The sequence below is a fragment of the Cherax quadricarinatus genome, chromosome 43, assembly GCF_038502225.1.
Source record: "Cherax quadricarinatus isolate ZL_2023a chromosome 43, ASM3850222v1, whole genome shotgun sequence".
Lineage (NCBI taxonomy): Eukaryota > Metazoa > Arthropoda > Malacostraca > Decapoda > Parastacidae > Cherax > Cherax quadricarinatus.
Genome location: NC_091334.1, coordinates 32,525,718 through 32,542,952, shown reverse-complemented (window position 1 = coordinate 32,542,952; position 17,235 = coordinate 32,525,718). Strand labels below are relative to the sequence as shown.

The following is a 17,235-nucleotide window of genomic DNA, read 5'->3' as shown; positions in this document are numbered from 1 at the left end:
CCTACCTCACTTTCAGGGTACAGTCTTTGGCCCTACCTCTCTTTTAGGGTACAATCTTTGACTGTACCTCACTTTCATGGTACAGTCTTTGACCCTGCCTCACTTTCTGGGTACAGTTTTTAACCCTACCTCACTTTCAGGGTACAGTCTTTGACCCTACCTCACTTTCAGGGTACAGTCTTTGACAGTACCTCATTTTCAGGGTACAATCTTTGACCCTACCTCACTTTCAGGGTACAGTCTTTGACCCTACCTCACTTTCAGGGTACAATCTTTGACCCTACCTCACTTTCAGGGTACAATCTTTGACCCTACCTCACTTTCAGGGTACAGTCTTTGACCCTACCTCACTTTCAGGGTACAATCTTTGACCCTACCTCACTTTCAGGGTACAATCTTTGACCCTACCTCACTTTCAGGGTACAGTCTTTGACCCTACCTCAATTTCAGGGTACAGTCTTTGACCCTACCTCACTTTCAGGGTACAGTCTTTGACCCTACCTCAATTTCAGGGTACAGTCTTTGACCCTACTTCACTTTCAGGATACAGTCTTTAACCTTACCTCACTTTCAGGGTATAGTCTTTGACCATACCTCACTTTCAGGGTACAATTTTTGACCCTACCTCACTTTCAGGGTACAATTTTTGACCCTACCTCACTTTCAGGGTACAGTCTTTGACCCTACTTCACTTTCAGGGTACAGTCTTTTACCCTATCTCACTTTCAGGGTACAGTCTTTGACCCTACCTCACTTTCAGGGTACAGTCTTTGACCCTACCTCACTTTCAGGGTACAGTCTTTGACCCTACCTCACTTTCAGGGTACAGTCTTTTACCCTATCTCACTTTCAGGGTACAATCTTTGACCCTACTTCACTTTAAAGGCACAATCTTTGACCGTAGGTGACAGGGTCAGGGTGTGACCGTACAGACTGTCAGGTCGTGGCTGGTACCTGCGCCCTCAGGGCTGGCTGGCTGGGGGGGACACATAATACGTCGCGCCTGTAGTCAACATCGGCTGCGGTGGTAAGTTATGTGTCCGGACACTGAAGACTCGATCCACCGTCAGGTGTCAGTGGCTGTAACAACCATAAAACAACAAGAGTAAGGCAGGTGGTGACCCTGACAACACCACTAACTAATATTATCTTACAATAACTTCACAACTGAGAGACATTTAACAACTTTTAACATTGATCACCTGATGGCCCAGGTTACTAACAATGTTTTCTCGTAATGTTAACTTAACAATAACTTATTATTTCCATCAGAAAACAATATTTTTGGTTAGTTTTCCCCTCCTAGTAATGTTTGATGTATCATGTTGGCTCTACTGCCTTTTATTATTAATTTTATATATATCAGCTACATGACCACTTCTGTATAGCCCTTGTGGTTTAGCGCTTCTTTTTGATTATAATAATACATGACCACTGGACTCGGATATTATTTATATATTGATCCTTCAGTGGATTTTGATAATTAGCCAATTTTTTTTTCTAAAATTTTGATTAAATCCATTTTTAAACACATTTTGATTACAGTTTTTAGCACTCCCAGGGGGTGTTAACCACCTAGGATAACCCTGGGGGGGGTGTAAGCCACCCAGGATAACCCAGAGGGGTGTATGCCACCCAGGATAACCCTGGGGGAGTGTTAGCCACCCAGGGGGAGTGAGCCACCCAGGATAACCCAGGGGGAGTGTTAGCCACCCAGGATAACCCAGGGGGTGTTAGCCACCCAGGATAACCCAGGGGGTGTTAGCCACCCAGGATAACCCAGGGAGTGTTAGCCACCCAGGATAACCCAGGGGGAGTATAAGACATCCAGGATAACCTAGGGGGAGTGTTAGCCACCCAGGATAACCCAGGGGGAGTGTTAGCCACCCTGGATAACCCTGAGGGTGTAAGCCACCCAGGATAACCCAGGGGGTGTTAGCCACCCAGGATAACCCAGGGGGAGTATAAGACACCCAGGATAACCTAGGGGGAGTGTTAGCCACCCAGGATAACCCAGGGGGAGTGTTAGCAACCCTGGATAACCCTGAGGGTGTAAGCCACCCAGGATAACCCAGGGGGTGTTAGCCACCCAGGATAACTCAGGGGGAGTATAAGACACCCAGGATAACCTAGGGGGAGTGTTAGCCACCCAGGATAACCCAGGGGGAGTGTTAGCCACCCAGGATAACCCTGAGGGTGTAAGCCACCCAGGATAACCCAGGGGGAGTATAAACCACCCAGGGGAGTGTTAGCCACCCAGGGGGAGTATTAGCCACCCAGGATAACCCTGGGGGTGTTAGCCACCCAAGATAACCTAGGGGGAGTGTTAGCCATCCAGGATAACCCAGGGGGAGTGTTAGCCACCCAGGATAACCCAGGGGGAGTATAAACCACCCAGGGGAGTGTTAGCCACCCAGGGGGAGTATTAGCCACCCAGGATAACCCTGGGGGTGTTAGCCACCAAAGATAACCTAGTGGGAGTGTTAGGCATCCAGGATAACCCAGGGGGAGTGTTAGCCACCCAGGATAACCCTGGGATAGTATTAGCCATACAGGATACCCCAGGGGAAATATTAGCCACCCAAGATAACCCAGAGGGAGTGTTGGCCACCCAGGGGGAGTATAAGCCACCCAGGATAACCCTGGGGGAGTGTTAGCCACTTAGGATAACCCAGGGGAGTATAAGCCACCCAGGGGTAGTGTTAGCCACCCAGGATAACCCAGGGGGAGCATTAGCCACCTAGGATAACCCAGGGGAGTATAAGTCACCCAGGGGGAGTGTTAGCCACCCAGGATAACCCAGGGGGAGTGTTAGCCACCCAGGATAACCCAGGGGGAGTGTTAGCCACCCAGCATAACCCAGGGGGAGTGTTAGCCACCCAGGATAACCCTGGAGTTTACCTGGAGAGAGTTCCGGGGGTCAACGCCCCCGCGGCCTCGTCTGTGACCAGGCCTCCTGGTGGATCAGAGCCTGATCAACCAGGCTGTTACTGCTGGCTGCACGCAAACCAATGTACAAGCCACAGCCCGGCTGGTCGGGAACCGACTTTAGGTGCTTGTCCAGTGCCAGCCCGAAGACTGCCAGGGGTCTGTTGGTAATCCCCCTTATGTATGCTGGGAGGCAGTTGAACAGTCTCGGGCCCCTGACACTTATTGTATGGTCTCTTAACGTGATAGTGGCACCCCTGCTTTTCACTGGGGGGATGTTGCATCGTCTGCCAAGTCTTTTGCTTTCGTAGTGAATGATTTTCGTGTGCAAGTTTGGTACTAGTCCCTCTAGGATTTTCCAGGTGTATATAATCATGTATCTCTCCCGCTACATTCCAGGGAATACAGGTTTAGGAACCTCAAGCGCTCCCAGTAATTGAGGTGTTTTATCTCCGTTATGCGCGCCGTGAAGGTTCTCTGTACATTTTCTAGGTCAGCAATTTCACCTGCCTTGAAAGGTGCTGTTAGTGTGCAGCAATATTCCAGCCTAGATAGAACAAGCGACCTGAAGAGTGTCATCATGGGCTTGGCATCCCTAGTTTTGAAGGTTCTCATTATCCATCCTGTAATTTTTCTAGCAGATGCGATTGATACAATGTTATGGTCCTTGAAGGTGAGATCCTCCGACATGATCACTCCCAGGTCTTTGACGTTGGTGTTTCGCTCTATTTTGTGGCCAGAATTTTTTTGTACTCTGATGAAGATTTAATTTCCTCGTGTTTATATACACCTGGAAAATCCTAGAGGGACTAGTACCGAACTTGCACACGAAAATCACTCACTACGAAAGCAAAAGACTTGGCAGACGATGCACCATCCCCCCAATGAAAAGCAGGGGTGTCACTAGCACGTTAAGAGACCATACAATAAGTGTCAGGGGCCCGAGACTGTTCAACTGCCTCCCAGCACACATAAGGGGGATTACCAACAGACCCCTGGCAGTCTTCAAGCTGGCACTGGACAAGCACCTAAAGTCAGTTCCTGATCAGCCGGGCTGTGGCTCGTACGTTGGTTTGGTACTAGTCCCTCTAGGATTTTCCAGGTGTATATAATCATCTCTCCCGCTACATTCCAGGGAATACAGGTTTAGGAACCTCAAGCGCTCCCAGTAATTGAGGTGTTTTATCTCCGTTATGCGCGCCGTGAAGGTTCTCTGTACATTTTCTAGGTCAGCAATTTCACCTGCCTTGAAAGGTGCTGTTAGTGTGCAGCAATATTCCAGCCTAGATAGAACAAGCGACCTGAAGAGTGTCATCATGGGCTTGGCATCCCTAGTTTTGAAGGTTCTCATTATCCATCCTGTAATTTTTCTAGCAGATGCGATTGATACAATGTTATGGTCCTTGAAGGTGAGATCCTCCGACATGATCACTCCCAGGTCTTTGACATTGGTGTTTCGCTCTATTTTGTGGCCAGAATTTTTTTGTACTCTGATGAAGATTTAATTTCCTCGTGTTTACCATATCTGAGTAATTGAAACTTCTCATCGTTGAACTTCATATTGTTTTCTGCAGCCCACTGAAAGATTTGGTTGATGTCCGCCTGGAGCATTGCAGTGTCTGCAATGGAAGACACTGTCATGCAGATTCGAGTGTCATCTGCAAAGGAAGACACGGTGCTGTGGCTGACATCCTTGTCTATGTCAGATATGAGGATGAGGAACAAAATGGGAGCGAGTACTGTGCCTTGTGGAACAGAGCTTTTCACCGTAGCTGCCTCGGACTTTACTCTGTTGAGTACTACTCTCTGTGTTCTGTTAGTGAGGACGGTAAGCTGTCCAATATACAAAACAGTTAGAAACAGAAATACAAATAGCTAGAGCTTCATTTAAGGAGGTTATTAATAGAATATTCAAGAGGTTGCTAGTAGAATTGCAGTAAATCAACCATTCAAATCATTATGAAGCTGTGTGTAGTCTGTGGTCAGTCAAACAAACGGGCTTCCACATGCATAAATTGTCATTTTTGTGGAAATTGGTGTCACGCCCCTTGTGCAGATATCCAAGAACTAGCTACAAGCAGTATTAAAACAGGGAAGTGTTTTTGGGTATGCCCAAATGAGATAAATCTGTGGACTAAAATCACAAGGGTATTAAAAGAGGTCAACATCAAAGCTGCTTTCATAGAAAACCTGGAAGCTTTCTACAACAGATGGGAACATAAAAAGTCTGGGCTGAATGGTACTGCCCTTGATACTGGCCATGTAGTCAGAAACTGTAAGGCTGGAGATGATGTCCTGGTAGTCAGCAAATGTGGGGCTGATAGTGCTGTCCTGGGAGACAGTAATGGTGAAGCTGGAGGTGCTGTCCTGGGAGACAGTAATGGTGAAGCTGGAGATGCTGTCCTGGGAGACAGTAATGGTGAAGCTGGAGATGCTGTCCTGGGAGACAGTAATGGTGAAGCTGGAGATTTTGTCCAGGTAGTCAGGAATTATACGCAGGAAGGAATACATATAAATGACCTCATAGGGGACAGGAGCCATAGTAGGGAAACAAGTGTAGTCAAAGATAAGATAAAACCAATATTACAAACTAGAAATACCGCAGGAAATAGCAAACAAGAGGACTCCACTAGCAATATTGAGGATATATTACCGAAAACAACTGGTGGGAGCTCCATTGTTGGTGCTAGGGAGGATAAAAGTAAGACAGGGAAACATGCACCAACAGAGAATACAGTCACAGAAACCCAAGGCAAACGGAAACCAAGTCTGTGCACATACTATGCACTTGGTATCTGCTGGCATGGGAAATCTGGAAAAACAGATGGGACGTGCAACTATGACCACCCTAGAAAATGCCATGCCCATATGACAACAGGAAAATGCAAACTCCCTTCCTGTAAGCTTTTTCACCCTGAACTGTGTACCTCTTCAGTACAGGAAAGACTGTGCTTTAACTTAAATTGCCAGGCATACCATCTAAAGGGGACAAAAAGATACAAAGCATCCAGGCCATGGGAAAACCTGGGTAGCCACAGCCACTCAAGAGGGAGAGGTTTTTTAGTGCCAGGAAGGAAAAAAACTGGCAGGAAATGGCAGAAATCGTACACCAAATCCAGTCATTCCTGGAGTGGAACCACAGTCGATGGCCTCCACTCCAAACCAACAGATACAGATACTAATGCCGGGAAAAAAAATCCCCCCCAGTACCAACAATACCACCAGTCCGATAACATTCTTCTTGGCAAATATACAGGGTCTAAAGCCAGCAACAAACAACAAAATACCTTTCATCCGTGGACTGCTTGCAGAGGCAAAGGCAATGTTCGCGGCTTTCACTGAGACCCACATAAAGGATCACTTAGACAACGAAATATGGATCCCAGGTTACAACCTATACAGATGTGACAGAGTGAACAGGCAAAAGGGGGGGGGTTGGCCTGTACATTGCAGAGTCACTTGTTTGCACAGAACTGCTAAATGCCTCAAATGATGTAGTGGAAGTTTTAGCAGTAAAGGTCGAGAACCAAAACCTAGTCATTGTGGTAGTCTACAAGCCTCCGGATGCAACATCCCAGCAATTCCAGGAACAGCTGTTAAAAATTGACCACTGTCTGGAAAATCTTCCAGCTCCTGCACCCAACATCTTGCTCCTGGGGGATTTCAACTTAAGGCACCTAAAATGGAGGAATATAGCAAATAATATTGTTGCAGTAATAACACCAGGAGGCAGCTCTGATGAAAACTCACACTCACGCGAGCTTTTAAATCTCTGCACAAAATTCAATTTAAACCAGCAAATAATAGAGCCTACTAGACTGGAGAATACACTAGACCTCATCTTCACTAACAATGATGATCTGATAAGAAATGTCACCATATCAAAAACAATATACTCAGATCACAACATAATTGAGGTTCAGTCATGTATGCGCGGAGCCCCAGACCGACATAATGAGATTAGTCACGAGGGAGCATTCACCAAATTCAACTTCATTAACAAAAACATAAAGTGGGACCAAGTAAACCAAGTCCTAACCGATATAAGCTGGGAAGATATAATAAGCAACACAGACCCCAACTTATGCCTAGAACAGATTAACTCGGTGGCACTCGATGTATGCACAAGGCTTATTCCTCTAAGAAAAAGGAGGAGTGGATGTAAAATAGAAAGAGACAGGCGCTCCCTTTACAGGCGACGGAAAAGAATAACAGAGCGGCTAAAAGAGGTCAATATATCTGAAATGCGTAGGGAGACACTGGTCAGAGAAATAGCAAGCATCGAACTTAAGCTAAAAGAATCCTTTAGGAGTCAGGAATCGCGGGAAGAACTAAAAGCCATAAATGAAATCGAAAGAAACCCAAAGTATTTCTTCTCCTATGCCAAATCAAAATCGAGAACAACGTCCAGTATTGGGCCCCTACTTAAACAAGATGGGTCCTACACAGATGTCAGCAAGGAAATGAGTGAGCTACTCAAGTCCCAATATGACTCAGTTTTTAGCAAGCCGCTAACCAGACCGAGAGTCGAAGATCAAAATGAATTTTTTATGAGAGAGCCACAAAATTTGATTAACACAAGCCTTTCCGATGTTATCCTGACGCCAAATGACTTCGAACAGGCGATAAATGACATGCCCATGCACTCTGCCCCAGGGCCAGACTCATGGAACTCTGTGTTCATCAAGAACTGCAAGAAGCCCCTATCACGAGCCTTTTCCATCCTATGGAGAGGGAGCATGGACACGGGGGTCGTCCCACAGTTACTAAAAACAACAGACATAGCCCCACTCCACAAAGGGGGCAGTAAAGCAAGAGCAAAGAACTACAGACCAATAGCACTAACATCCCATATCATAAAAATCTTTGAAAGGGTCCTAAGAAGCAAGATCACCACCCATCTAGAAACCCATCAGTTACACAACCCAGGGCAACATGGGTTTAGAACAGGTCGCTCCTGTCTGTCTCAACTATTGGATCACTACGACAAGGTCCTAAATGCACTAGAAGACAAAAAGAATGCAGATGTAATATATACAGACTTTGCAAAAGCCTTCGACAAGTGTGACCATGGCGTAATAGCGCACAAAATGCGTGCTAAAGGAATAACAGGAAAAGTCGGTCGATGGATCTATAATTTCCTCACTAACATATCCGACATAGACAAGGATGTCAGCCACAGCACCGTGTCTTCCTTTGCAGATGACACCCGAATCTGCATGACAGTGTTTTCCATTGCAGACACTGCAAGGCTCCAGGCAGACATCAACCAAATCTTTCAGTGGGCTGCAGAAAACAATATGAAGTTCAACGATTAGAAATTTCAATTACTCAGATATGGTAAACACGAGGAAATTAAATCTTCATCAGAGTACAAAACAAATTCTGGCCACAAAATAGAGCGAAACACCAACGTCAAAGACCTGGGAGTGATCATGTCGGAGGATCTCACCTTCAAGGACCATAACATTGTATCAATCGCATCTGCTAAAAAAATGACAGGATGGATAATGAAAACCTTCAAAACTAGGGAGGCCAAGCCCATGATGACACTCTTCAGGTCACTTGTTCTATCTAGGCTGGAATATTGCTGCACACTAACAGCACCTTTCAAGGCAGGTGAAATTGCTGACCTAGAAAATGTACAGAGAACCTTCACGGCGCACATAACGGAGATAAAACACCTCAATTACTGGGAGCGCTTGAGGTTCCTAAACCTGTATTCCCTGGAACGCAAGCGGGAGAGATACATGATTATATACACCTGGAAAATCCTAGAGGGACTAGTACCGAACTTGCACACGAAAATCACTCACTATGAAAGCAAAAGACTTGGCAGACGATGCAACATCCCCCCAATGAAAAGCAGGGGTGTCACTAGCACGTTAAGAGACCATACAATAAGTGTCAGGGGCCCGAGACTGTTCAGCTGCCTCCCAGCATACATAAGGGGGATTACCAACAGACCCCTGGCAGTCTTCAAGCTGGCACTGGACAAGCACTTAGTCAGTTCCTGACCAGCCGGGCTGTGGCTCGTATATTGGTTTGCATGCAGCCAGCAGTAACAGCCTGGTTGATCAGGCTCTGATCCACCAGGAGGCCTGGTCACAGACCGGGCCGCGGGGACGTTGACCCCCGGAACTCTCTCCAGGTAAACTCCAGGTAAACTCCAGGAGCGACCTGTTCTAAACCCATGTTGCCCTGGGTTGTGTAACTGATGGGTTTCTAGATGGGTGGTGATCTTGCTTCTTAGGACCCTTTCAAAGATTTTTATGATATGGGATGTTAGTGCTATCGGTCTGTAGTTCTTTGCTGTTGCTTTACTGCCCCCTTTGTGGAGTGGAGTGGGGGAGAGTTAGCCACCCAGGGTAATCCAGGGGGAGTGTTAGTCACCCAGGATAGCCCTGGGGGAGAGTTAGCCACCCAGGATAACCCTGGGGTAGTGTTAGCCACCCAAAATAACCCTGGGGTAGTGTTAGCCATCCAGGATAACCCTGGGGGAGAGTTAGCCACCCAGGATAACCCTGGGGTAGTGTTAGCCACCCAGGATAACCCTGGGGTAGTGTTAGCTACCCAGGATAACCCAGGGGGAGTGTTAGCCACCCAGGATAACCCTGGGGGAGAGTTAGCCACCCAGGGCAATCCAGGGGGAGTGTTAGCCACCCAGTTTAACCCAGGGAGAGTGTTAGCCACCCAGTTTAACCCAGGGGGAGTGTTAGTCACCCAGGGTAACCCTGGGGGAGAGTTAGCCACCCAGAATAACCCTGGGATAGTATTAGCAACCCAGGATAACCCTGGGGTAGTGTTAGCCACCCAGGATAACCCTGGGAAGAGTTAACTGTGCCCCTCTATACAGTGGATCTTCTGTGCTCAAACTTAATTCGCTCCAGAACACTGTTCGAGTACTGAACAAATTTTTCCCAACCAATTTTCATTTTGGTTGTCTGTTGTCACTAATCTTCATAGGCCCCATGGTGACTTATTTATGTAAATAATATAAAAAAAAACAGAAAATGCGATGAAACACAAAATAGTTTACAGCGAAGTTCTGGCAGGTCGCGTTTGTTTGGTCAAGTACTGAGGAAATGGTCAGCTACCCAGTGATTTCTTTACTGAACAAGTGTTCGAATACCAAATTGTTTGAGTAGGGAGCTGTTCGAGTACTGAAGCTCCACTAGATTTAATGTATAAATGTTATTAACTAATTTTGTTGGAAATTTCATAGAAGCCTCAGTACTGTTGGGTTATCTTTAATAAAAAAAAATTATGATTATACCTGGCATGTAGTGATAGTAGTGATATTTAAAGAAGAGATCAAACATTTTGGTTATTGCCCGGTGGCCTGGTGGCTATAGCTCCCGCTTCACACATGGAGGGCCCGGGTTCGATTCCCGGTGGGTGGAAACATTTTGACACGTTTCTTTACACCTGTTGTCCTGTTCACCTAGCAGCAAATAGGTACTTGGGTGTTAGTTGACTGGTGTGGGTCGCATCCTGGGGGATAAGATTGAGGACCCCAATGGAAATAAGTTAGACAGTCCTCGATGACGCACTGACTTTCTTGGGTTATCCTGGGTGGCTAACCCTCCGAGGTTAAAAATCCGAATGAAATCTTATCTCTTATCTTATCTTACCCTTGTAAATCATTGCGTGAAATTAACAAGTAACCCAGGCAAGCCACTTCCTAATGCAGTATTTTCAAGATACAGTGGACCCTCAGTTAACGACATTAATCTGTTCCAGAGAGCTTGTCTTTAACCGATTCTATCATTATCCGAATTAATTTTCCCCATGAGAAATAATGAAATCCAATTAATCCATTCCAGACACCCAAAAGTATTAAACAAATTTTTTTTTTACATGAAATATACATTTCCATACACAGAAAACAATGTGACATGCAGAATAAATACATTAATAATTAATAAAATGACACTTACCTTTATTGAAGACATTTTTGATGAGTGATGAGATGGGAGGAGGGCAGAGGATGGAGGAGATTACAATTATTTGGAAGGGGAATCCCCTTCCATAAAGACTTTAGGTACAAAGCCCTTTTTTTTAATGCCCTAGTTTTTTAATGTCACTAGGACCAGCTCGAGAGTCACTGGACCCTGTTGCACCAAAATCTGTCCAGAGAGCTCTGTTTCTGGTGTGTCTTTAAGATTTCCCTAAAATGGAACTCAACATTGTCATTGTAGATGTTGCCAGCACAGCCTGCAACAGCTGTGTCAGGGTGATGTTCATCCATAAATGTTTGCACCTTTGTCCACATTGTACAAATGTCCTTAATTGTTGAAGAAGGTAACTTTCTCCATCTCTCTTCCCCCTCCTCTGAAGGAAATTCCTGAGCTGTGGTCTGTTGCACCTGAAGATCTTGCAGCTCTGTAGTGGTTAGCTCTTCATCGTCATCCTCCTGCAACTCTTCCACATCCTCCCACTAACCTCCAACCCCATGGACTTCCCCAATGCCACAGTAGATTCCGCAACTGGCATAGGCTCCTCAGGGTTAGCCCCAAATCCTTCAAAATCCCTCTCTTGTACACATTGTGGCCACAATTTTCGCCAAGCAGAGTTCAGAGTCCTGCAAGTCACTCCCTCCCAAGCCTTACCTATAAGGTTTATGCAACTGAGGATACTGAAGTGATCTTTCCAGAACTCTCTTAGGGTCAATTCAGTGTCAGAGGTCACTACAAAGCACTTTTGAAACACTGGTGTACAGTTTTTGGAAATTTGAAATGACCTGCTGGTCCTTGGGCTGGAGGAGAGATGTGTTAGGAGGCAAAAACTTGACTTTTATGAAACTAAACTCCCCCACAATTTGCTCTTCCAAGTCTGGAGGATGAGCAGGAGCATTGTCCATTAACAGAAGGCACTGGAGTGGCAATTTATTTTCTAGGAGGTATTTTTTCACACTGGGGCCAAATACGTCATAGAACCAATTGAGGAAAATGTCCCTGGTGACCCATGCCTTACTGTTTGCTCTCCACATCACACACAATTTAGGCTTGACAACACTTTTTCTTGAACACACTGGGAGTTTCAGAGTGATACACAGGTAAAGGCTTCACTTTGCAATCCCCACTAGCATTACTGCAAAACATGAGAGTTAACCTGTCTTTCATAGGCTTGTGTCCTGGGAGTGTCTTTTTTTCCTGAGTAATGTAGGTCCTGTTTGGCATTTTCTTCCAAAACAGGCCTGTTTTGTTACAATTAAACACTTGTTCAGGTTTTAAGTTTTCATTGTCTATGTACTCCTTACAGTCCTGCACATATTTTTCAGCCACCTTTTTGTCAGAGCTGGCAGCCTCACCATGCCTTATCACACTGTGTATGCCACTATGATTCTTAAATCTCTCAAACCAACCTTTGCTGGCCTTAAATTCAGCAGTATGAGCACTAGTTCACATATAATTGACTGCGAAACACTATCTCCTGATAATTGTTTCTCGTTGATCCACACCAACAACAGTCTCTCCACATTGCCTTTTTGTTGGCTAAGATAGTAGCAATGGTTGTATGGGGTTTGTTATACAACCTGGACAGCTCAGAGACACGCACTCCACTTTCATATTTTGCGATGATCTCTTTCTTGAATTCAACAGTATTTCTCACCCAGTTTACCACAGGGCTGGCACTAGAAGCTTTCTTTGGGCCCATGGTGGCTTATTTAGCAGTTACAAGCACTAAAAGCAATTGAATATACTACAAAATGTATCGCATGTATGCGTGGAATCGTCCTCACTGGCTTATAAACAATGGCATACTGGCTCTACATGGAGTGGCAGGGCCGCTCACGGCACACGGGCACGTTCGAGACGAATGACTTTAACTGAGGTCTTTGTCGTTAACTGAGCCAATATTTTGACGCAAAAACATGTCGTTATCCGATGACTTCGTTAACTGAGGGTCCACTGTACAGTACAATTTTCACCATATTGCTAAAAGTAACAAGAACCAAAATCAATCTCTAAGTAGATATGAATGTCATTGCTTTGTATAACTTCATAATTTGTCACCAGTGAACCCAGGAAGTGGAGAAGAACCCTGCCTTGTAAGTCATGTGTGATGTAAGAGGCGGCTAAAATGCTGGGAGTAAGGGGCTAGTAAACACTTCTCCTCTATAAATTACTAAATGTAAAGAGAAGAAAAAGCTTTTGTTTCTTATTTTTTGGGTCACCCTGCCTCACCCTCACCCTACGACTGTGGGTCACATCCTGGGGAAGAAAGTTGAAGAAGCGCTATTATGAACACAGGTAGCAATTCAAGGCTTGTTGCTCCTGGCCATATTCAATATCAGCCATTAAGCAGCAACCTGGCAATAAAATGGCTAGGTACATATGGAATAGTTTTCCTTTACCTGTATATTTCTTCACCACCATGTACAATATATACAATGTTAAATTAGCAGTATAACAATAAGGCAGAGCAAAGAGGCACTCATAGCAGGTGTGGACTAGACCAGTTTAAGCAGAATTCTGCCTCACAGCCAGACAGGTATGCAGGCAAAACATCACCTTAGCTGAAGAGCCAGCTCTCACACTGTTAGTTGGTTGAACTGAATAATTAATACAACTTTGGGGGACCCAGAAGTGCCAGTTTGCTGGTGAAAGTTAAATACCCCACCCAATGACGACCTCACTAGCAACTACCCTAACACACTGTTCCTAGCTCCGACTAACCCAACTGAAGTCTCCCTTATTATTATTTTATTTTTTATTATCACACTGGCCGATTCCCACCAAGGCAGGGTGGCCCGAAAAAGAAAAACTTTCACCATCATTCACTCCCTTATTATCAACACGCTAAAAAACAAGACAGGAGATTTAAATACCTTACCACCCTTTATATACAAAAAAGCATCACAATCATTGCAACAGCCTTTAACAAATCCATCGAATCCTCTACCTTCCGTACAGTTCTCAAAATAGCAAGGGTCACCCTGATCCATGAAGGAGGAGACCAAACAGACTTGAATAACTATAGGCCAATATCCAACTTACACCCTCTCTCTAAAATTTTCAAAAAATTAATTCATAAGCAAATCTATTCCTACCTCATCTCTCACAACATACTCAACCCCTGTCAATTTGGGTTCAGGCCTAATAAAAATACTAATGATGCTATTATACACATGCTAGAACATATATACACTGCAATAGAGAAAAAAGAAGTCCCATTGGGAATCTTCATTGACTTATATAAAGCTTTTGATACAGTTGACCATGGCTTGCTCCACATAAAATTGTCACACTATGGTATAAGAGGGCACTCCCTCAACTACCTCAAGTCATACCTCAGCAACAGAAGCCAATATGTGAACACAAATGGGGCAAACTCTTCTGCACAGCCAATTACAGTTGGTGTCCCACAGGGAAGTGTCCTTGGCCCTCTTCTCTTTCTCATATACATAAATGACCTACCAAATGCATTGCAACTACTCAAACCCACACTATTTGCAGATGACACTACATACGTCTTCTCTCACCCGAGCCCAGTCATGCTAGCCAATACTGTAAATACCGAATTACAGAAAATATCTACCTGGATGAGGACAAACAAACTTACTCTAAACATTGACAAAACTTACTTCATTCGGTTTGGTAACTGAGCTACAGATGTCCCTCTTAACATAAAGATAAATGGATCATCTATCACACAGCTCACAGAGGGAAAATTCTTAGGAATCCACCTTGATAATAGACTCAAATTTCAAACACATATACAACAAATTTCCAAAATAATTTCCAAGACCGTAGGCATACTATCGAAGATACGGTACTATGTTTCACAGTCAGCCCTCCTGGCCCTATATCACTCACTTATTTACCCTTATCTTACTATGAAATTTGTGCATGTGGATCTACAACATTAAACCATCTCAGACCACTAATTACCCAACAAAAGCCTGCAGTCAGAATGATAACAAATTCCCACTACAGGCAGCACACTCCACCAATATTCAAAACTCTTAACCTGCTCGCCATACAAAACATCCATACTTATTACTGCACCTACTACATACATAGAACACTTAACTCGGATATAAACCCTCCCCTCAAACATCTCCTTACCAACCTCAACAGAACACATGACCATAACACAAGACACAGATCACTCTTTGATGTTCCTCGTGCCCATCTCATGCTATGCAAAAACTCAATGCACATAAAAGGCCCTAAAATCTGGAATTCATTACCTGTGAATATAAAAGAAACACAGTCTGTATATAAATTCAAGTCTCTTCTCAAAAACCACTTACTCACCCACAACTAAATAAATACTGAATAATTGTATCTCATAAATTGTATCTCACAAATGTTTCTCATATTTGTATCTCATAAATGTTTATCCTATGACCCAATCAAACTTTGCTATTTTTTATTACATTACCTAACAGAATACTCCATTCTACTGAATGTTCAGCAACACAGTAAATGACCATATGACCTGTCTTTGTAATACTCATTTGTGCTTAATTGTAATCTGTTTACAATAATGTATTACCACTTAATATATCATAGCTTAATTAATCGTAAGTTAACTTTAATCCTGCCCATAATGCTCTGCATACAAGGGGCTTTGGCATGCTACACTTAATTACTGTATTCCTTTGTACTTCTCTGTATCATGATCAAATAAATAAATAAATAAATAAATTAATAAATAAATAAATAAATAAATAAATACTTGGCCCACGCTACATTGATCTCGAGCTGAGCTTTCGCCCTCTGATCTGTATTATAATCAGTTCACTGTTGCCCAGGACTGTGAATATTACACATTAAACCATACTAAAACTATCTTCAGCAACACAAAAAAAAAAATCTCAGTATTCAACTACAGTGCCAGATCCCTCAGTAAATACTGATGACAATGCTTCACTCCTAGATTCACTAAAGGCACATCCAACTTGGCTCAGCCACAACACTACAGACATATACAACTTACCTAGTTATATAGAATGTATGATTTGACTTGCTGTTGAAGTGTGATGGAGGTAATATTTATGAAGGCATTCAGGGGGAAACTGGTTAACAGGACTTTGAGTCCTGGAGGTGGAAAGTACAGTGCCTTCAATGGATGCTGCTCTCTTAGATTCTGGCATCATTAATAAAGGATGTTACAGTTTGTAAGTTATATCCTTGTTTATATTGTACTTTATATAAGACTGAGAAACAGAAGTGAGGCAACAACTGTACCTTGTCATGTGTATACCGTGACAGCCTTTGACTTTACTCTGTTTACTACTATCTGGATTCTATTTGTTAAGAAGTTGAGTATTCATCTATTCACTTTCCGGGTATCCCTTTTGCATGCATTTTCTGTGCTATCATACCCTGGCCACACTTGTTGAAGGTTTTTGCAAAATCTGTGTACACTACATTTGAATTTAGTTTGCTTTCTAATGCATCCAAGACCATGTTGTAATGGTCTAGTAATTGTGAGAGGCAGGAGCGACCTGCTCTAAACCCTTTTCTGCTCTGGATTATGCATTTGTTGTGATCCAATGTGACTGGCAGTTATACTTCTTTAGGCCCATTCACTTTCTTTTACACATTGTAATAAATGTATATTTAGAAATGAGGTCTGAAATAAATGTACATTTCCTCTAGGGCATTTTTGCAACCAGGTTAAAAGTGATCAAGATTTTGAGAAAAATGTATTATTAATGGTATATAATACCATTAGAGGTATTGGGAAGATGGAGGGAATATTTTGAGGAATTGTTAAATGTTGATGAAGATAGGGAAGCTGTGATTTCGTGTATAGGGCAAGGAGGAATAACATCTTGTAGGAGTGAGGAAGAGCCAGTTGTGAGTGTGGGGGAAGTTCGTGAGGCAGTAGGTAAAATGAAAGGGGGTAAGGCAGCCGGGATTGATGGGATAAAGATAGAAATGTTAAAAGCAGGTGGGGATATAGTTTTGGAGTGGTTGGTGCAATTATTTAATAAATGTATGGAAGAGGGTAAGGTACCTAGGGATTGGCAGAGAGCATGCATAGTTCCTTTGTATAAAGGCAAAGGGGACAAAAGAGAGTGCAAAAATTATAGGGGGATAAGTCTGTTGAGTATACCTGGTAAAGTGTATGGTAGAGTTATTATTGAAAGAATTAAGAGTAAGATGGAGAATAGGATAGCAGATGAACAAGGAGGCTTTTGGAAAGGTAGGGGGTGTGTGGACCAGGTGTTTACAGTGAAACATATAAGTGAACAGTATTTAGATAAGGCCAAAGAGGTCTTTGTGGCATTTATGGATTTGGAAAAGGCGTATGACAGGGTGGATAGGGGGGCAATGTGGCAGATGT

At 43.7% G+C, this 17,235-nt stretch overlaps 1 protein-coding gene across 8 annotated transcripts in view; it reads left to right on the top strand.

The window, feature by feature from the left end:
- The first annotated feature begins 908 nt into the window (after positions 1 to 908).
- LOC128694162 (zinc finger protein 271-like) overlaps positions 909 to 17,235 on the top strand; it is a 35,440-nt gene continuing 19,113 nt past the window's right edge. For 3 of the 8 annotated variants that reach the window (XM_070093844.1, XM_070093843.1, XM_070093837.1), the window contains exon 1: positions 1,034 to 1,214. The gene's annotated coding sequence lies outside the window, so the exon portion shown is untranslated. Of the gene's footprint in view, positions 1,215 to 4,502; positions 4,720 to 17,235 lie in introns of all 8 variants that reach the window. The other 5 variants (XM_070093841.1, XM_070093842.1, XM_070093840.1 and 2 more) reach the window with 5 other exon arrangements.